The sequence below is a fragment of the Hemitrygon akajei genome, chromosome 5 (genome assembly GCF_048418815.1).
Source record: "Hemitrygon akajei chromosome 5, sHemAka1.3, whole genome shotgun sequence".
NCBI lineage: Eukaryota > Metazoa > Chordata > Chondrichthyes > Myliobatiformes > Dasyatidae > Hemitrygon > Hemitrygon akajei.
In genome coordinates, this window is record NC_133128.1 from 191,105,334 (window position 1) to 191,127,928 (window position 22,595).

A 22,595-nucleotide genomic window follows, 5' to 3' on the forward strand; every position below is an offset into this window, starting at 1 on the left:
CCCCAAACAAAACATCGAATTGAGTGAAGTAATCAACATCACTTCCTGATCCTTTCCCCATCATTATGGGAAATTTTAACCAGGCCAGCTTGAAAAGGCCACTAAATAATTATGATGAACAAATCATGTGTAGTACCAAAGGAAACAACACACTGGACCACTGTTACACTAAGATCTAGAGTGCTGACCAAGCTATTCCACGCCCTCACTTTGGGAAGTCTGATTACCCGGCTGTACTTCTACTCCCTGAGTATAGGCAGAGACTGAAGACTGCAGCACCAGCAGTGAGGACCAAGAAGGTATGGACAAGGGAAGCACAGGAATGCTTACAGGATTGCTTTGAATTGGTGGACTCAATTGTATTCAGGGATTTATTTTTGAGTCTGGGTGAGTATGCAGCGGTTGTCATCAACTTCATGAAAGCTGTGTGGATGAGTGTGTGACTATGAAAACTTACTGTTTAATAGTTCCATTTAGTATCAAAGAAATGTATAGAATATACATCCTGAAATTCTTTTTCTTCACAGGGATCTATGAAAAGAGAAGAGTGCCCCAAAGAATGAGTGGCTGTTAAAACCTCAAAGCTTCCCTACTCCCCCTCCCACGCACGTGCAGTAACAAAGCAATGGCACTCTCCCACTGCCACCCACTTATGCAAAAATGCATCAGCACCCTTCACCACCAAGAATGCAATAGCAAGGCCCCCCATAAAGACCACGATCTTTATTTCAAATCAAAAGCCATGGATGAAGCAGGAGGTTTTAGTATGCTGAAGGCTTCATCTGTGACACTTAAGTCTGGCGACCCAGGTCTATACAAATAAATCAGTTATGACTTGTGGAGTGCTATTTCAAGAGCTAAGAAACAACTCCAAGTGATGTTGGAGGCAGAATCGGATGCACGTCAATTCTGGCAGGGTTTGCAAGCCATTACTTCCTACAAAGTGAAACCTAACAAGAAGAATGCAATGTTAGCATTCATTTCTAGAGGAATAGAGTATAGGAGCAGGGATGTGATGCTGAGGCTCTATAAGGCACTGGTACGACCTCACTTGGAATACTGTGTGCAGTGTTGGGCTCCTTATTTAAGAAAGGATGTGCTGACATTGGAGAGGGTTCAGAGAAGATTCACTAGAATGATTCCGGGAATGAGAGGGTTAACATATGAGGAACGTTTGACCGCTCTTGGACTGTACTCCTTGGAGTTTAGAAGAATGAGGGGGGACCTCATAGAAACATTTCGAATGTTGAAAGGCATGGACAGAGTGGATATGGCAAAGTTGTTTCCCATGGTGGGGGAGTCTAGTATGAGAGGACATGACTTGAGGATTGCAGGGCGCCCATTCAGAACAGAGATGCGAAAAAAAATTTTTAGCCAGAGGGTGGTGAATCTGTGGAATTTGTTGCAATGGGCGGCAGTGGAGGCCAAGTCATTGGGTGTATTTAAGGCAGAGATTGATAGGTATCTGAGTAGTCAGGGCATCAAAGGTTACGGTGAGAAGGTGGGGAATGGGACTAAAGGGGAGATTGGATCAGCTCATGATGAAATGGCGGAGCAGACTCGATGGGCCAAATGGCCGACTTCTGCTCCTTTGTCTTATGGTCTAACATCACGAAATGCTGTGATGCTTAACTACCAGATGACAGGGAGAATAAAACTCCAGCTATGAGGATCCCTGCAGCACCCAGTAACCCTGTGATCTCTGTCTCGGAGGCTGACGTCAGGCTGTCTTTCAGGAGAGTAAGCCCTTGCAAACTGGCAAGCCCCTGATGGAGTACAAGGTAGGGCTCTGAAAATTTGTACCAATCAACTGGTGGGGGTGCTCAAAGACATTTTCAATCTTTCACTGCTAGAGTTGGAAGTTCCCACCTGCTTCAAAAGGGCAACAATTATATAAGTGCCCAAGAAGAACAGTGTGAGCAGCCTTAAAGACAATCATGCAATAACACTCACATCTATGGTGATGAAATGCTTTGAGAGGTTGGTCATAGTTAGAATCAACTCCTTCCTCAACAAGGACTGGACCTGTTGCTACAATAGGGCTACAACGGATGTCTTCTCAATGGCTCTCCATCCGGTCTTGGATCACCTGGACAATACAAATACCTATGCCAGGATACTGTTTATTGACTGACTGTAGCTCAGCATTTAACATCATCAGTCCTACAGCCCTGATTGAACAGCCACAGAACTTGGGCCTCTGACCCTCTGGATCTTCGTCTTCCTAACTGGATGACCACAATCAGTGAGAATGCAAAGATCATCACCAAAGGTGCAGCAATCTCTTCACTCACTTCCTGTGGTGTAGCCCGTCCAGCTCCGGGGACTTACATATGTAGCCCAACGTTCTATCGAAGTTCCAAAGCATCCTCTAGCGTATCAGTTTTACACTAACTTCACATCATTAAGGTCCCTCTCATGGGTGAACAGTGAAGCAAAGTGTACTTTAAGGACCTAGCTTGTCTCCCTGTTGAACACACATAAGATAATATGAATGAACAAAATAATACACATCCACGTGGACATTCTAAATACTGTTATGTTATTAAACATACAGTACTTGGCATCAAATGCACAAAGTGGCAATTCAGACCAAGCTTCCACAAGACGAAAGACTGAGGGGATATTCGATAGTGGCATATAAAATGATGGGGGGTATAGATAGGGCAAATGCAAGAAAGCTTTTTCCACTGAGGTTGGGTGGGACTACAACTAGAGGTAATGGGTTAAGTGTGAAAGGCAAAAATTTTAAGGGGAACGTGAGGGGAAACTTCTTCACTCAGAGGGTGGTGAGAGTGTGGAATGAGCTGCCAGCACAAGTGGTGCATATAAACTTGACTTCAACATTTAAGAGAGTTTGGATAACTACATGGATACTAGGGGTACAACAGGCTATGGTCCCGGTGCAGGTTGATATGAGTAGGCGGCTTAAATTATTTGGCTCAGACTAGATGGGCTAAAGGGCCTGTTTCTGTGCAGTACTTTTCTATGATTTTATGACAAGATTACCAATGGTCAGAGCAAATTATCCAAGAATAGTTTCTTGAAAATGTGGAATTTCCCTACAAGTCATGAGAATTCTTGACTCAGGGACACTGAAAGTGGAGAAGGAGTATTTGGAATCATATTAAGAACCACAGAAAACCCAGAATGAATGGCAGAAGGAATACATTTCCCAAACTACCCTCTTCATCAAGTGCCCCATGCCCTGAGGCAGAATCTGCAGATCCCTTGTTGATCCCATCAGAAGCCATAGAACAAAAAAATAAACGAGTCATCTTCAATCCTAAGGGTCAGTTTAAGGAGCTTTAAAAGATATAGGGTCCAATATTCTACTGACCCAAGATCAATAGTCATCTCTCTTCATAGCCATGTTGTATCTATGGCTCTGAACAAGCTCCAGCACTTCAGTGTTTGCCACAGCAGCCCAGTCAGCTTAGGATCGCTCCCAGAATAAACGGTTGACCATGCTGCTGACGGAAAGGATTTCACAGCCAGTAACTGCCAAAGCTGTTTTAAATGTTTGTGAATAATGTTCACAGCACACAAATTCACTCAAGACCTATTAAGTATTTTAAAGTTATAGTCAAAATTAATAAAATATAAAATATATCATTACCCCTCAGTTATCAGGCTTGAACCAGAGGGGATACTTGACTCCACATCACTTGCCCCATCACTGAATTTTTCCCACCACCTATGGACCCACTTTCAAGGATACTTCGTCTCATGTTCTTGATGTTTGTTGCTTATTTATTTATTTTTTATTTCTCTTTTTTTTCAATTTCATTTTGTATTTGCCCAGTCTGTTGCCTTTTCCACATGCTTGACAGCCCTGTTGGACTCCTTCACTGATTCTATTATGGTTATTGGATTTATTGAGTATGCCCACAAGGAAATGAAACTCAGGGTTCTATATAGTGACATACATGCACTTTGATAACAAATTTACTTTGAACTTTGGAAAGCTATACAATTAAAACATTTAAATGTTTACGCTAACTTATTTAAATCAAATAAAAAGTGGTGTCTCATTTCTCCTGCAAGAAAATCCCCCCATTTATCTCAAAGGACCTGAGAGCTGGGAAATCTGAGGAAGCTTCCTATGACTGTTAGGTTTCACGGGGAAGTCACGTGTGCAGTGCACATTTCAGGCAGCCAGCTTTCTGTGTTAGAAAGTCCACTCAGGAACAGCTGTAAAGTGGGCTTATCTGGCACCAGATCTGTGTGAACTTTAATAGAAGATAGGGACCAGTAAAGTGAAATGAAATGGATGATCTAAAGCATATTTCTTTTCAGCAACTTGTGTATGATCCAATCTTTACCGCTGGAAAACTGCTATTTCGTACCTATTTAAATTTCAGATTTAAGCTTTAGCTTTTAAGAAGTAATTTAAAAAAATATATTTAATATTTTTTAAATAATTAAAAATATACTGGATTTCCAATTTTTTCTCTATCTGACAGATCAAAGAGTTGTTGTATAATTCAGTCTTGATAAAGGTCTCGGCCTGAAATGTCGGCTGTACTCTTTTCCATAGATGCTGCCCGGTCTGCTGAGTTCCTCCAGCATTTTGGTTGTGTTGCTTGGATCTCCAGCATCTGCAGATTCTACCTTAGTTGTATAATTCTGTCTTGTCAGCTTGCATTCATAGGCACTGATGTTAAACTAGCAAATCAACAGTTTATGGTTACTATTCACAATGTTTAAAACTTCTAATTTATTATGCTTACATAACATATAGAACATTAAAATAAGGAAGAATAAACCTTTCAAATCTGGCCCATTACTGCTAAGTTTTTTTATTATCATTGCAATATGTTAATTTAGTTTGCTACACTGAAATTAATATATTCTGCAATAACTGAGTTGATATTTAAATAGAATATAATAAATTAATTGGATGCTGTGTGAAAAATATGGAAGTATTTAATATAGAGGAAAACTGCATTGTTACTTGTGTCAAAAATCCTCATTTTGCAATTAGAAATTTAGCAGTGTTTATGATAACCAAATGTGATACTATGTTAAGATCAACGAAGAATAGAGTAACACTGGTCACAAACCTCACAGAGTCATACTTAAGGAAAATAACAAGTATGGGTACCATTATACATTGGTACTTAACTGTGATCAGTATGGAGTACATCTGAAGTTCTCCCTAGGGGGAAAGGTACAAAAAGGAACCTATTACTCACATTTTGCTGTTAATTTCCATCCTGTCCTTTAAGTATAAATGACTCCAGTTCAACACATTTATCCCCCAAAGTGGCAGATGCTCAGAGATGTTGCACAATATGTCACAAACTAGAAACAATAAAGCCAATCTTATGACTATTTTCAATGACTCTTATTCAGTGTGCATTGCACAGGTCAAAATTTGTGATGAAACTGCCTGGTGTAGGTACATGATAGAACTTGATTAGATAAAATGAGAAAGGTCATTGCAGCTATTTGATAAATTTTGCACTTTTTACGAAATTTATGTTGCTACTGCAAGTCCAACTTTGAATCTGATACATTATGAAGTGCTATGACATATATGAATTGATAGTGGCACTGACAAAGGGCCTGATGAAGGGTCTCAATACCAAATTCCAACTTTTCCATCGTTCACAGGTTCCCAACTGAGGTCCACAAACCCCTTGATTCATTGTAGGGGTCCATGGCATAAAAAAAGGTCTCGAAGCCACTGCCAAAGGTCCTGCTGAGTTCCTCCAGCATTTTGCGTGTGTTACTCTGGGTTTCCAGCATCTGCAGAATCTCTTGTGTCAAAGTGGCATTTGCTGAATAAAGGATATTTAGAAGTAATTTGATTATGAACACGAAATGAATGGCAAATTAACCCAAGCACTGCAGGGGACTGAATCACTTTTTGTATTATTAGATTTCTGTTCCAACTGATGAGATGTAAGTAAAATCCTATCAGTGTTACATATTGTCTAGTTTTTTATTCTGTAATTCTCAGTACATTAATCACATAGAATTGAAAGTACAAGGGGTGATTGATAAGTTCGTGACCTAAGGTAGAAGGAGTCAATTTTAGAAAACCTAGCACATTTATTTCTCAACATAGTTCACTTCTACATTTACGCACTTAGTCCAGCGGTCGTGGAGCATACGGAACTTGGACCTCCAGAAAGTGTCCACAGATGGGTGATTGATAAGTTCGTGGCCTAAGGTAGAAGGAGATGAGTTATACAGCTCTTGTTACATGCACATACGGGTCAACTCTTTGAGTGATTATGCAGAAAGTTTGAAGTTAATAACTCCTCTCCTTCTACCTTAGGCAACAAACTTATCAATCACCCCTGCTGTGGACACTTTCTGGAGGTCCAAGATCCATATGCTCCACGACCGCTGGACTAAGTGTGTAAATGTAGGAGGGGACTATGTTGAAAAATAAATGTGATAGGTTTTCTAAAATTGACTCCTTCTACCTTAGGCCAGGAACTTATCAATCACCCTTCGTATATATAATCACGTATAAATAGCAAAATTCTTTGGCTAATTGTGCAATTGATAATTAAATTTGGGGTAGCATAGTGGTTATCATAATGCTTTAAATTACAGGTGACCCGAATTCAATTCCCACTGCTGCCTGCAACGTACTCCATGTGGGTTTCCTCCGGGTGCTCCGGTTTCCTCCCACAGACCAAAGATGTACCGGTTGGGAGGACAATGGGTCATTGTAAATTGTCCCGTGACTAAGCTAGGATTAAATAGGGGATTGCTGTACTGTGTGCCTCAAAGGGCCGGAAATGCCTCTTCCACGCTGTATCTCAATAAATAAATATGTATCACAAATAATTGAGTACTGCTATTATTTTGTTTACATTTTATAGAAATCATGATTGAAGCATAATCCCAGTTCAGGGAGGAGCTTTTTTTTTTTGCAGAACATGTTTGCATTTATCAGCATTTATACTTGCGTGGAAAATGGGATTATGCGCCTGCTGCACGACACAGCTGGTGGCAGTGTACAGCAGGCCAAAGGCTAACCGAAGTCATTCATTTATCAGTGGTGATTTCAGGCCATTGCTGCTAATAGGACCCTCTTGCTTGTTCGGGTCTTGTGACAAATGATTTATGCGAAATGTGATGACATCAGTTGTAATCATGCTGATAAAAGAACACTTCTATTGGACAATACAGAATGATGAATGAGGAACAGGCCCATTTACCCACATTGTTACCTACTTTCCTGTTCGTCGCTTTACAAAGACGGGTTTGTATATACCTCGGGAGTATGTTACTCATTACAGGCTATGTCATGCTTTAATCTTGCCAAAGATTTTAATGGTGTTAGCTATAATTAAAAGAGAAAAGTGGAAAGGTTCAGCAACCCAACTGATGATTAAACTGACAACTGCTCCAGTAATATCAGTCTACATCCCATTATTGAGATCTGTTTAAAAACGTTTCCTGATATTTGGTCAGATAGTAGTCTTTATTCAAGGCTTAGAGAGCATAAAACTTAGTAAACTTGCTGGAATAATTTTCAATTTTGACACATGACACTATTTTCTACCCATATGGATTGGGTTTCAATGCGTAAGACTAGATTCAGTATTTAATTTGTTTTGAAATAGAACAACCTATTGCTCATGTCCATTGTTATATATTTAAAATATTTATGTAATTTCCATATTCTTCATCTTATGTTCTCAATATTTATTGCTTATTTATTTATTACAGCGAGATCAGAAGTGGAAAGAGTGAGCAATTTCAAGTACCTGGTTGTCAAGATCTCTGAGGATCTAACCTGGGCCTAACATATTGATGTAACTACCAAGAAGGCACAGTGGCTATATTTCATTAGGAGTTTGAGGAAATTTGTTATGTCACCAAAAGCAGTTGTAAATTTCTACAGATGTACCATGGAGAGCATTCAAACTGGAGGCATCACCCTCTGGTATGAGCTACTGCACAGGATCAAAATAAGATGCAGCAAGTTGTAAACTTAGTCTGCTCCATCATAGACATTTTCAAAGACATTCAGGACATCTTCAAGAAGTGATGCCTCAAAAAAGTGGCGCCTATCATTAAGGACCACCCCGCCCATCACCCAGGACATGCCCTCTTCTCATTGCTACCATCAGGAAGGAGGTACAGGAGCCTGAAGGCACACACTTAGTGATTCAGGAACAGCTTCTTCCCTTCTGCCATCAGATTTCTGAATGGACATTGAACCATAAACACTACGTCACTACTTTTTTTATTTTCAATTTTGCTCTACCTATTTAATTTACCCATTTTACACACACACACACATATATATGATTTTTTATATCAAATTATTATGTGTTGCAATGTACTGATGCCGCAAAATCAACAAATTTCACATTTTTGCCAGTGATATTAAACCTGATTCTGATACTGATTATTGTTTCTTCTTTTTGCATTTGAGCATTTTGCTGCTTTCTGCACTCAGGTTGAACATGCTAGTTGGGTGATTTTCCACTGATTCTGTTATAGTTACTATTTCATAGATATGAGAAAATTATTTCTAGGGTTGTATATGGTGACATATATGTACTTTGATAATTAATATATAGGAGGAAGTTCTTTAGCCAGAGAGTGGTGAAACTGGGTAATTTGTTGCCACAGGGAGGTTGAGAAGACCAAGTCATTTGGTATATTTGAGGTGGAGGTTGATAGATTCTTGATTGGTCAGGGAATGGAGGGATACAGAGAGAAGGCAGGAGATTGGGGCTGAGAGCGAAATGGATCAGCCATGATGAAATGGCAGAGAAGACTTGATGGGCCAAATGGCCTAATTCTGCTCCTATATCTAATGGTCTTATGGTCCAAATATGTGAACATTAGAATCAGAATCAAGTTTAATATCACCGGCATAGGCTGTGAAATTTGTTGACTTTGCAGCAGCAGTTCAATACAATGCATAATAATAGAGAAAAAAAGCTTTGAATTAAAGTTAGTATTAAAGTTAGTATATATATTAACTGTAATAAGTAGTGCAAAAAATGTAGTGAGTTTGTGTTCATGGGTTCAATATCCATTCAGATATTGGATGACAAGAGGGGATGATATAATATTTTAGAAAACTTTCAGCTCTTAAAGCAAGATGAATAAGGCACAGGGACAGAGTACAACTTGGCAAAAAGATGGTTTCTGAGCTGGCACATCAAAGTACTAGAAGGAGAAGCCGTGATGTTTTTGCCAGAAGTATACGTTCAGAATTGCTGCACTGGCAGTTAGGATTCATTTAGCTTTCACAAGTAAAATGACCTTCTGAAGGTGAACATCCTTGATTATATCATTACGTGAAGATTAGTTTGAGGCTTTGACTGAATAAATTTAATCCTTACTACTTTTCTATTGATTCACCCATAATGAAATAAGGCAGTTTATTGGTCTGTCTTAATTTGTGTTTCTCATTCCAGTTTTAGAAAGCATGTGCGTGTATTTGGAAAACTAACATGTACTGCAAGTCACAAGGGGGTACTATTGTTACATCTCAGGATTATGCCTTCATTCTGCTTTCAATGCAAGGTAACATCAGTCAATTCTCACAAATGCAAGATGCTTTGGGAATGGTCAATGGCAGAAAATCCAAAAAGGCAATTACAGCAGTCGCAGATTTATGAGTTATTTCACATCAGACAGCATGCTCTTCTAGATGTCACAGCTAGCTCATAGAATTGGACAGATATTTACCAGATACTGCTACCAGCAGCCCACGAGAACCATTTAAATTTCTCACCACAATATCCTACCTCCAAGACCATAAGACCATGAGAGATTGGAGCAGAATTAGGCCGTTTGGCCTGTCAAACCTGCTCCACCATTTCATAATGGCTCATCTTTTTGGCTAAGTGACATCACCCGTATTACCCAGAGAATATGTACTACTGACAGAAGTCATAAGTAAGTTTGCTTGTGTACAGCGATCATGACCCATTTAAGGTGAATGCAGTAACACTTGCCCATGTCATATGACGAGATGTCACATGATCAATCAATATGTATTTGCAATTCATTGATGGTATTGGCACATTCTGGGGACATTTTTAAGTTAACTAAATCAGAACATCAACAGTTTACATAACTTTGCAAAAGCCTTATGTAAAGCAAAGGTTTCTCACATATATATGTATGCTGGTACAGATACAGACACACCCAGCCCTGAGACACTAGGCAAGATCATTTGATTCCAAACAATTGGTTTAAGAATCATTACAGACTGTCCCTTTGGTGCTTTCTCCCCTCTTCCTTCCCCTTATTCCAACCATGATTCCCCTCTCCATGCCCCCTTCCCACTCTCAGTCCACAACAGAGACTGATATCAGAATCAGATTTAGCATCACTCACATATATCATGAAATATGTTTTTATTATGGGAGCAGTACAGTGCAATACATAAAATTACTACAGTACTGTGCAAAAGCCATAGACAAGCTAGCTACTGTATATATATCTGCCCAAGACTTTTGAACAGTACTGTATCTCTTCCAGCAAACTACATAAAATGATTTAAAATAACGTGGTAGATACCTGTGAATAAATTGCATTCTGTTGGGGACAGGAAAAGCAGGTTGAAAAGTCAGGAAAATGGAGTTCAACGTGGAGAAGTATAGGTCATGCACTTTGGTAAGAGGAATCAAAAGACAGATTACTATCAAAGTACAGAGAGCCTGCAAAAAACTGAAATTCAGAGGGATCAAGGTATTCTAGTATCTGAATCACAGAAAAAGTAGCAGGCATGTCCAACAGTTAGTTAAGATGGCAAATAGCATGTTGGTGTTTATTATGATCTGGTTGGAGTTTTCAGAACAAGTAAGTTATGTTGCACCTGCACATGGTGTCGATGAAGTCACATCTGAAATATTGTCCACAGTTTTGATCACCTTACCTGAAAAAGAATATAGTAACATTTGAGGCCATCTAAAGGAGATTCACCAGACTAATTCCTAGGATTTGAAGTTGTCTTAGAAGGATGATGAGTGATCTTATTTGAAATATATAAGACCAAAGAGCATGTGAATGAATAGATATTCAGATGTTTCCATGAATGAGAAAGTTACAAACAAGGGGATATAGGTACAAAAATAAGGTGTCAGTAGTTTAAACTGATATGTGTAGAAGTTTCTTCTCTCAGTGAGTTGTGACCCTGTAAAATTCTCTGCTTCCAAGGGTGACAGATGCAAGGTCATGAGATATATTTGAGGATAAGGCTAATTGTATGAGGAGCAATTGATGGCACTGGGCCTGTATTCACTTGGAATTAGAAGAATGAGGGGGGATCTCATCAATACCTATCAAATATTGAAAGGACTCAAAAGAGTGGATGTGGGCTGATATTTCCCATGGTGGTTGGGGGGGGGGGGGGGGGTTGCAGTCTAGGACCAAAGGACACAGCCTCAAAATAGAAAGACGTCCATTTAGAACAGAGATGAGGAGGAATTTCTGAGCCAGATAGTGGTGACTCTGTGGAATTTGTTGCCACCAGTAGCTGTGGAGGCCAGGTCATTCGGTATATTTAAGGCAGAGCTTGTCAGGTTCTTGATCATTCAGGGTGTGAAAGGTTGTGGGGAAAAGGCAGGAGAATGGGATTGAGAGGGAAATGGATCAGCCTTGACAAAATGTCGGAGCAGGCTCCATGGGCAAAATGGCTTAATTCTGCTCGTATGTCTTATGGTCTAGGATAGGTAAATATTTTGAAGGTTTGTAGACTTGAAGGTTATGGAGAAGTGTCACAGAAACGGAGTTGAGTCCAGCATCGACCAGCCATGGTAATATTGAATGGGGAGCAACACACTTAGAATGATTGGCATCCTGCTCCTGGTTCCTATGCTTTTGAATCAGAGCACTTTACTAAATAGTCATTTAATTAAGTCACGGAAACTAATAGGGACTATTTTTACCCTTTCCAATATTATGTATCTTAAATAATAAAATTTTTAATGTCGAACATCATTTTCTCAAATTGATTATATGACCTGTATTTCTTTGTGAAACCTTACCGTCACATAGATCTTCAATGCATTAAATAAACTCGCTCAGGATTATTATCAGACAGGATTTTAAGTGTGAAAACAAGTCCCAATAAATACGTGAATATGCAGCCACAATGGGCTATTTACTGTGATAATGTTTTTCAATTCTGCTACAAGTAGCTAAATTTTAATTAAAACAGAATCCTTGCTTGAAAAGAGACCATAGGGACAGCAGCAGGGCTGTGCGTCCCTACCAGTCATTAAGCACAAGTGACTGCTGTTAGTGATGGGGGGGTGGGGATGGAGGGGGGGATGGGAGGAGCAGAAAGTGTAAAATAGCAGCAGAGGCCGTTTTTATTACTTTGACCAGCTGTACTTTCTTCTCTATAAAATGTAATTACATCCAGTAGTAACAAGCTAATTGATTGCTAATTAGATCAATCAGCACCCTAACCGCTGTCAGCGACTGTCAGATTAGTGGTCACATGCTCTCTATTGGAAGTGAAAAGTGGACAAGGCCAGAATGTGATTGACATCTGAATGAAATGTGGTTTGGGATCTCCTAGGTGGTCATGGAAGGGGTAAGTAAACATGATTGATTCGATGGTAATTGCCTGAGAGGAAATGAGAAATGAATGGGTCTCAGTGTCTGTCTTGGATGCTTACCTCGAGATACTCAAGGGTTTTCTCATGTAAATAACCCAGACAGAAGCTTCTTCCCAATGAGAAATCCAGCGACAAGGAGAGGGGAAAAGAGGAGAAAAGAATGTTGGCTGCAGAATTAGCTTAATATTTGCTATCAGTATGCAAACTGACTGCATATTCAGCAATACTAATAAAAAAGGTAATTTTCAATTAATGTGGATAATCCAGGAGTTGAATCTGTTAAGGATTAATTGCGCCTTAATTGAAAATAAATTGAAACACAGATGGATTCCAATGATATGAGTTTTCAGTTGTGTATTTCTTCAGATTGAAAAGGAAGGAGGGTTTTTGTGTTTTATCTTACAACGACCAGTTGGGTGTACAACATTGCAGGATCGTTTCACAGATAGTCACCATACAAAGTGTTAAGTGGCAATCTCTTTTAAATTTGTTTGAAGTTCGCATTTAAAATAGTTGCGCACATGTAAAAGTAAATTGCATAAATTTACACATTACAAAACATATTTAGCGCTAGATATGAAGAATTATTTTATGCAGTGAATCTTTCTCCGTGGAGCAAAACAAATAGTCTTTACAATTGTTTATTTCAGTGTTTTTAGAATGTACACAATTTTCACAACAATAAATAATTCGGGGACTGCTTCTTTGAGCACCTCCGTGACATCTGCCACAAGCAGGACTTCCTGGCGGCCAAACATTTTAATTCCCATTCCCATTCTCTTTCCGGAAAACAAAAATTCCCCACTCCTCCTCTATCTCCCACTCTGATCTTTTACTTCTTCACACCTGCCTGTTACTTCCCCCGTGTCTCCCGCCACCCCCCACTTCCCTTTCTCCTATGGTCCACTCTCCTCTCCTATCAGATTCCTTCTTCTCCAACCCTATACCTTTCCCATTCACCTGGCTTCATCTCTCCCTTCCAGCTGGCCTCTTTCCCTTCCCTGTCAGTCCAGAAGAAGGATCTCAGTCTGAAAGGTCAACTGTTTATTCATTTCCACAGACGCTGCCTGACCTGCTGAGTTATTTACTTCAGAAATTACCTAGGGTTACCCATAGCCTTCTATTTTTCTAAGATTCATGTACCTATCCAGGAGTCTCTTAAAAGACCTTATCATATCCACCTCCACCACCGTCGCCAGCAGCCCATTCCACATATTCACCACTACCTGTGTAAAAAACTTAGCCCTGACATCTCCTCTGTACCTACTTCCAAGCACCTTAAAACTGTGCCCTCTCATGTTAGCCATTGCAGCCCTGGGAAAAAGCCTCTGACTATCCACAAGATCAATTCCTCTCATCATCTTACACACCTCTATCAGGTCACCTCTCATCCTCCGTTGCTCCAAGGAAAAAAAGGCCAGGTTCACTCAACCTATTCTCATAAGGCATGCTCCCCAATCCAGGCAACATCCTTGTAAATCTCCTCTGGACCCTTTCTGTGGTTTCCACATCCTTCCTATAGTGAAGTGACCAGAAATGAGCACAGTTCGCCAAGTGGGGTCTGACCAGGGTCCTATATCACTGCAACATTACCTCTCGGCTCTTAAACTCAATCCACAGTTGATGAAGGCCAATGCACCGTATGCCTTCTTAACCACAGAGTCAACCTGCATAGCAGCTTTGAGTGTCCTATGGACTTGGACCCGAAGATCACTGTCACCCTCCACACTGCCAAGAGTCTTCCCATTAATACTATATTCTGCCATCATATTTGACTTACCAAAATGAGCCACCTCACACTTAACTGGGTTGAACTCCATCTGCCACTTCTCAGCCCAGTTTTGCATCCTATTAATGTCCCGCTGTAACCTCTGACAGCCCTCCACACTATCCACAACACCCCCAACCTTTGTGTCATCAGCAAATTTACTAACCCATTCCTCCACTTCCTCATCCAGGTCATTTATAAAAATCACGAAGAGGAGAGGTCCCAGAACAAATCCTTGAGGCATACCACAGGTCACCAACCTCCATGCAGAATATGACCCGTCTACAACCACTCTTTGCCTTCTGTGAGCAAGCCAGTTCTGGATCCACAAAGCAATGTTTCCTTGGATCCCATGCCTCCTTACTTTCTCAATAAGCCTTGCATGGAGTACCTTATCAAATGCCTTGCTGAAATCCATATACACTACATCAATTACTCTACCTTCATCAAAGTGTTTGGTCACATCCTCAAAAAATTCAATCAGGCTCGGAAGGCACAACCTGCCCTTTACAAAGCCATGCTGACTACTCCTAATTGTATTATGCCTCTCCAAATGTTCATAAAATCCTGCCTCTTAGGATCTTTCCTGAACCTGGTGGTGTGAGTCCTGAGGCTCTTGTACCTTCTTCCTGATGGAGCAGTTCATTAATGTAAATTCCTCAAGTGAATATACGAGTGGTAGGATCTGGAGAGAGTTGGTGGGAAAATGGGCAGAATAAAAAATACTTAATATAGGAATTTTGCAAATGAACGATTAATGGTTGGTATAGGTTCCATTGGCTGAAGGGTTAAACCTGTGCTGTATAACTTTGTGATTCCATGACTATCTACCAAATAAAAATACTTCACCAATTTGCTGTACAACATCCCCTCTACAATAAAGGACCTCAACAAGACCCTAGAACATGTCCTGCCACAAGCATGTCCCAGTGGCCAAACATTGTAATTCCGATTCCTGTTCCTAGTTCAATGGTTTCCATTTGTGCAAATAACAGGCCACCTTCAGGATGGAGCACAACAGCTTATATTCCATCTGGGTATCCTCCAACCTGATGGCATAAATGTTGAATTTTCCTACCAGTGAAACATTTCTCCATCCTCTTCCTCTGTTCCTCTCTCTGAATTTCACTCCCTCTCACCTGCCAATCACTACCCCCTGGGTCCCCTCCTCCTTTCCTTCCTCCTATTGTCCACTCTTCTCTCCTATCATATTCCTTGTTCTCCAGCCCTTGACCTTTCTCACCCATTTGGTTTTACCTATCACCTTCTAGCTGGTCTTCTTCCCCTCTGGCATTTTCCCCTTTCTTCTCAATCCTGAAGAATGGTCTTGGCCTGAAATATTGACTGTTAGTTCATTTCCATTGATGCTCCCTAACCTGGTGAATCCCTCTAGCGTTTAGTGTGTGTTGCGTAGAACGTGAAAATCATTTCTCATAAATTGGAAGCCATCTTGCAGCAAAAGCAGGCATCAGTAGTGAAATTCACCATCACCTCTTGGTGCACCAGAAAAGTCTTAGGCTCTTGTGGAAAGCTCTTTGAAGATCAAGACCTTCTCATAAAACTCCTAGTCTATCAGTAAAATCCCTGCTTTGGAGACGGCCTATCTACAGCAGTACCTTGAGGCATTAGACTGATGTCACCAAGATTGTTTCTGCAATATTCTCCGAATCCGCTGGAAGGTTAAATGAAATGAACAAACCCACAGCCTCTCTCAGGTTAACAACCTAAGGACCAAAGACCTTCTGAAAGGCTGGTCAGATCCTTTCGATATCCAACACAGGCTCATGAAACAGAATCCCTTTTCCACACTCTGCCACAGGTAAACAGAGGAAAAAACTAAAATTCGCACCAGCTCCTGGAGTCCCTGGTCCATAACTGCTCATTTTGGAGAAGCACTGAGAACATTTAATCCATGCACCAAGAGGACACAGAAACTCAACATAAAAAGAAAAAAAGAATGCACGGCATCTCAAGCTACCTACCCACCCAGAACACCAAATGTCTCCTGCCCCAACTGTGGCAGAGTCTCCAGTGCCTTCAACAATTGCCTCAGAACTCAAAGAACTCTCATGGAGGGAAGGCATTCTCAGTCTCAAGGCACCACTTAGGAAGAAGAAATTAATTGCATTGGAAGGAATTTATTTCCTTCTTCATTTCATTCATATTTCTTGTTACAGAGGGGCTGGAGGTCTGGAATTATACGTCAGCTTCAAGCATGGCTTCATGGAAGATGATCACAAGACAAAGGAGCAGAAGTAGGCCATTCGGCCCATCCGCCACTCCACCAAGAGCTAAACTATTCTCCCGTCTAGTTCCAATTTCCGGCTTTTTCCCCATATCCTTTGATACCCTGACTAATCAGATACCTGTCAATCTCCTCCTTAAACACCCTCAATGATTGGGCCTCCACAGATGTATGTGGCAACGAATTCCATAAATCCACGACCCTCTGGCTAAAAAAAATTCTCCTCATCTCTGTTTTAAATTGGTACCCTCTAATTCTAAAACTGTGGCCTCTTGTCCTGGACTCACCCACAAAGGGAAGCAGCCTTTCCACATCTACTCTGTCCAACCCTTTCAACATTCGAAATGTTTCTATGAGATCCCCTCTCATTCTTCTATACTCTAATGAATACAATCCAAGAGTCGATAAACGCTCCTCATATGTTAGCCCCTGCATTCCAGGAATCATCCTAGTGATGAAATCATGATGTGAATGGAAAGTGAATTGATGTCTTAAGGTTGATTGTACATTGTTGTATCATGATGTTAGTTGTAACAGTGACGAAGCTTGTTGACCAGTTTTCAGGTTACTGACTAATGTATGTATGCAAAGGCAATGTTAGCAGTGACAAACATCCAGCAGCAGGAGCCTTTTGAAGAACTTTAGATATAGTACATGTGGCACTACGTCACAGCTTAGTACATGTTCAGCTGATTCTCCATTGCCAGGGGTAGTACTGGATGGGGGTTCAATTGCAGCATTTAAGGCAGAAGTTCCCAACCATTTTTTATGCCATGGACTATTGAGCAAGGGGTCTGTGGTTCCCAGTCTGGGAAGCTTTGATTTCAGAGAAATTTGCGTAAGTACATGGACGGGAGGGGTGTGGAAGAATAGTAGTTCAACATGGACTTAATGAGTTACAGGCTCTGTTTCTGTGCTGTAGTACTCTATGACTATGATGATCCACAAGCTCTGTGTGTGTGTGTATGAGAGAGAGACAGAGAGATTATTGAAGAATGACATTGATGATGAAATTCACCTTCACCGTCAATGCAAGATTGAGACCTCAGAAATGATACAAAGCTCAGGAGTTGCTGAGCAGCTGAGATCCCTGCTCTCCTGTATATTCTGAAGCCTATTCTACCTACTTCAAATCACTAGAAAGATGTTATTAGAGCTTTTCTCTAAAACCTTCCAAATCCACTGAAGCGATAAGCAGACCAATATTGGTGTTCTCTCGCAGGCTGACATCGGAGCATTTAAGGCCGTAGTTGCACCCAGTTGGCTCCTCTGGCCAGGTCACATTGTTCATCTGCCTGACATTGCAGTGCTGAAATGAATCATGTATTCAATGCCCTGTCAAGGCAAGAGATTACCAGGCAGACAAAGGAAAAGACTCAAGGATGTGCTCTCAAAATACATGGTAACATCACAAATCCAACTGATTTGTGGAAACTGGAAAATTGGAAGTTTTTTGCAGAGAACTTCAGTCATGTTCTGTGACAAGCACCAACCATAATTTTTATCTTCTGTGATTGATTAAATTATTAGAGATATTGTGTTTGCTTATCTGAACTTCCCATATATGCCGTGTCACATGGTCTTTCCATAATCACGATTGTTCTTGGCAAATCTTTCTACAGAAGTGGTTTGTTATTGCCTTCTTCTGGGCAATGCCTTTACAAGATGGGTGACTCCAGCCATTATCAACACTCTTCAGAGATTGTCTACCTGATGTCAGTGGTCGTATAACCAGGACTTGTGATATGCACCAGCTGCTCATACGACCATCCACCACCTGCCCCATGGCTTCATGTGACCCTGATCGGGGGGCTAAGCAGGCACTACACCTTGCCTAAGGGTGACCTGCAGGCTGGTGGAGGGAAGAAGCATATTACATCTTCTTTGGTAGAGATGTATCTCCACCCCACCACCTATCCCATTAAGTATGGCTCTGAAGATCTGGGGGAAATTGTAGCACTCCGGAGGACAAGAGAGAGAAATTGAGGGAGAGAAAGGAATAGTTAAATCCAGGTTTTATGAGATGCAAATTGAGGTTGGGGTCAAATTCAAGATGATTAAAAGTGAATAAAGGAACATTAAATATAATTCCATTGTCAAAATTTATAGAGGGTGATGAAAATCATGAGTGATCAAGAGAGATTAGGTGAAGAGATCAGGATTGCAACAAAATGTGAGAAGATGTCATTGGAAATGGAGATAGAAGGGAAAAATAGTACAAGGAAGTAATTATAATAAAAAGGTACCTGACAGTTTATTCATTTCCACAGATGCTGTCTGACCTGCAGAGTTCCTGTAGCATTTTGTGTGTGTTGCTATATTGGTATTTAATTTAAGGAATGATTGTTGAATCACTTGTTTTAATAGTAACATTAGTGACATAATCCCACTTACTATTTGACCATTCCAGGCTTAACATTCTTGTATCCTTGCCATATAATTCAAAGGAGAACGGTGCTTTGAAATGATTCTCCTCAGAACATCTGCTAAACAAAGGTCATGGATCTGAAATGTTGATGTCATTTACTCATTGCAAATACCACCTGAGCTACTGAGTATCTGCAACAATTTCTTGTTTAATTACCAGTTTAAAAACACAAATGATACCACACTACATTTTTTGTTGCAACTTTTCATTTGCTTTAGCCTTGAACAGAGATAAGGCAAAATATTGTGGTGCTCCGGGGTGGGGGGTGGGGGGCTGAGGGGGCGGGGGTGGGGTCGACAGCTTGGCCCAGCATTCCTAATGACCATCTTTATTTATTGTTGAGTTATGTTACATACCCTGTGGGTACCTTGTGACTATCTTATGACCATGATGTAATTGGGCATCTTGTGAGCATGATGTAATTGTCTTGTGATGGTGGGCTGATGTAATTTTTCCGCCAGTGTGAGGTCACATGATGTAATGTTCCAACTGGTATATAAGGGGAAACCCCACTTGTGATGTGGGTTCATTCGATAGTCAGTTCATTAGTTTTGCTGCGTATTCGTCTCGTGACACAGTTTTGTTTTAAAGTGGAGTTTTTACTTTCTATTGTAAGGAGCAAAAACCGTTGTGCTGGCGGTTTTGCGAATCGCTGCCGGTTCTGGTTTGTTGCATCTTTGATTTACCTTTATAGTCTAGTTGGAGAGTGAAGACTTTACCGAAGTACGGGAACCCGAAGGATTGAGTAAAGTTGGTGTCGTTCGACGGTTTTGTTAATGATCGACCTTATTGAATCTTCATTCAGGAATAGTGGCCTGCACTTGAGATAACCCCTGCAAGATCAGGAAGGTCTGTGCAGTGTTCGCCCTCCAGCAAAAAGGTCAGTTCCTTTAAGCCATTTCATTTCCTTCGTCATGAATCCTTTGGACAAGGCATCGCTCAGCTTTAGGATCGGCAGATCATTGTTACTTCGAATAAATCAATTTTCAGGGAAGTCTCTCCTTATTGACTGTATAAATCACTTGGACTTTTGAATTTACCACTTTAAGACTGTGTTCGAATTTACCACTTTATTCCAGAGTTTGGCTGTTCGTTAAATTGCCGCATAGCAGTTAACTTCCGCTTAAGTTAGTCGTTTGTTTACTTTTCACTTTTGTAGAGCAGAGTTTAATAAATGTTTATGTTTGTTTATAAAACCTGACTCAATTTTATATTCATTGTTGCTGGCCACATAACAGGGATTCTGATGGGATATTCAAGTTCATTTACTCTTACACATTAGCTTGGGTTATATAGTTATTCACATGTGTGTTTGTGGGTCACCATGACTGTAACTGGGGTGTGTGGTATCACCTCCCCTGTCTGTATGTGATTGAGTGGGTTCTCTCCCTGGGTCATAGAGTCCAGTCTCATTTTGTGCTTCTTGCAATAAAAACAATTGTTGAGCTAAACAAGCTTCTCTCATCTGTCATCCTGGACCGAATACTCGCCATGTCGATGTCAGGAATGGGATCAGAAATTGATGGCAAGATTAAAGAGCTACGATGTTGGTTGGGGAGTAAGTTGAGGGCCTGAGGAATATGCCTCCCCTGCATCCCTGGGCCGGCTTCCTGAAGACGGGACATCGGCCCGGATGGAGAACCTGGGAACCCCAACGGAGCAATCGTACACTGGCTCCCCAACCCAGGGAACACAGCGGAGGTCATCACCTGCCTCCCTCGTGGCCCGGCACCTGGGAATCCGAGACACTACAGCCATGGGAGGGTGGCCAACACAGCAGGCACTACGGACAACACCAGAGCAAGAGGAAAACCAATGGGCCTCAGCCATTTGTGCTACAAGGTCCACCCGAAAGCTTCCCAAATACAATGGTGCCTACTGTCAGGAGCCCTAACTGGCGCAAGTCAAACTTACTGCATGGCAGAATGGGTAGAGCCCCACTGAGACAGGGGTGTGCCTTGCCCTGGTGCTGGAAAGGGAGCCCTGTGGGCCCTGCTCGACCTAATGCCGGCTGAGCTGTGTGATAACCGTGCCCTCGTAGTGGCATTTTGGGCAGAGGCCATTGGGGGAAGCAATGAAGGAAGAATGAGCAGCAGGCAATGCCATGTGGAAGAAAGCTCGGGGGTGTTCACAGCAGATCTCAGCCACCCCCGATGCTTTCCTGCGGCCCAGGAAGAGCTTGCCCTCCATGCCTCTGTAAAGGTGCTGGTGCCAGAGTACCCTCGGCACCATGCTTATCTGGCATCACCATCATCGCTGGACGAGGCGCTGGCTGAAGCAATTTGAGCTCCCCAACGCCTTGCCTCCACAGTGTCTCCGTGCACACCGCGAGCTCGTGCTCATGTCACCGAGGCAGAGGAGGAAACCGACAAGGAGGAGCCCGTGAGACAGGTCTACCCAGCGCCACGCTGGCCCCGTCACGTGCCGCAGAGTGATCTCTGCTGCCGGTGTGGTGAGGCAGGCCACGTAGCCTGGGACTGCACTGCATCAACACTGTGCCTCAGCGCAACACAGCCATCAGGAAATGCCAGGCGGGTAGCGTAGCCCAAGGCCTCCAGCAGAATCCCTCTGTTGTTGCCCCTGCAGGTAGTCTGTTTGGGTGAACAGTAAGGCGGACTGTGCGGTGGAGGGCATCAGATGCCGTGTGTTGGTGGACACGAGGTCAGCCATCATTGTCCCCGCCAACATGGACCTGGGTGGACAACGACGACAGTCCAGGTGGCTACTGTCACTAGTGACTGTGTGGCGATGGGAGAGAAGAGGAGGCTGCACATTGCACTGGGGGAGAACACGGTGGAGCACAAGGTGCGGCTCGCTGACACCTGGGACTGCAGCTTCATTGGGCTAGACCTGCTGTCCCACTGGGGGGCCCACGTGTATGCACCAGGGCACTACTCTACCTCAGCGCTGAAGCCGTGGCTCTCCGGCAGGGCAGCTCCAGGAGGTGAACCTGGGGGGTGCAGCAACAAGCGCCACCTGTCTCACAGTGGCCCTCCGCAGCAGCCCAACGCAACACCGCGGAACCGGGGCAAATGGCGGTGGCAACACTTCAGGTGGCAGCCTGCCACGAGGCAGAACTCTCCACCATTGACCAGCAGCTGCGTAGTGAGCAGGCGAGCGGCCCCAGCTAGGCCCGAGAGAGGGGCCGGCTGGGTGTGGGAAGGCAACTGGAGCTCTCCACCCCGAGTCCAGAGACCAAAACCTTATACTCTCAGTGGGGCATGCCGGAGAGGCATTACAATTTGCTGCTCTGGCAGAGGCATTTTCCCGACGACAGCACACATCTCCTGCAGCCAGCGGTCCCCGAGGGGCTCTGTACCACGGTGCTGGGGTCGGTGTACAGGCTGGTGGAGGCTGGCCATTTCAGGGTCACAGAGACATTGGACAGACTGCGTAAATGCTTCTATTGTACAGGCAGGACACGGAGCTGCAATGCTTGCACGTCCCAGAAGGGACCAAGCTGCCAATCCAGGGCACAATGCAGCAGTACCTGGTGGGGGCCCCAGTATGGGTCTACTGGTTCACCCGGAAGAAACCATCCCCCAAGCTTAGAATCCATTGGAGGGGCTTGACCACATCTCTGATATG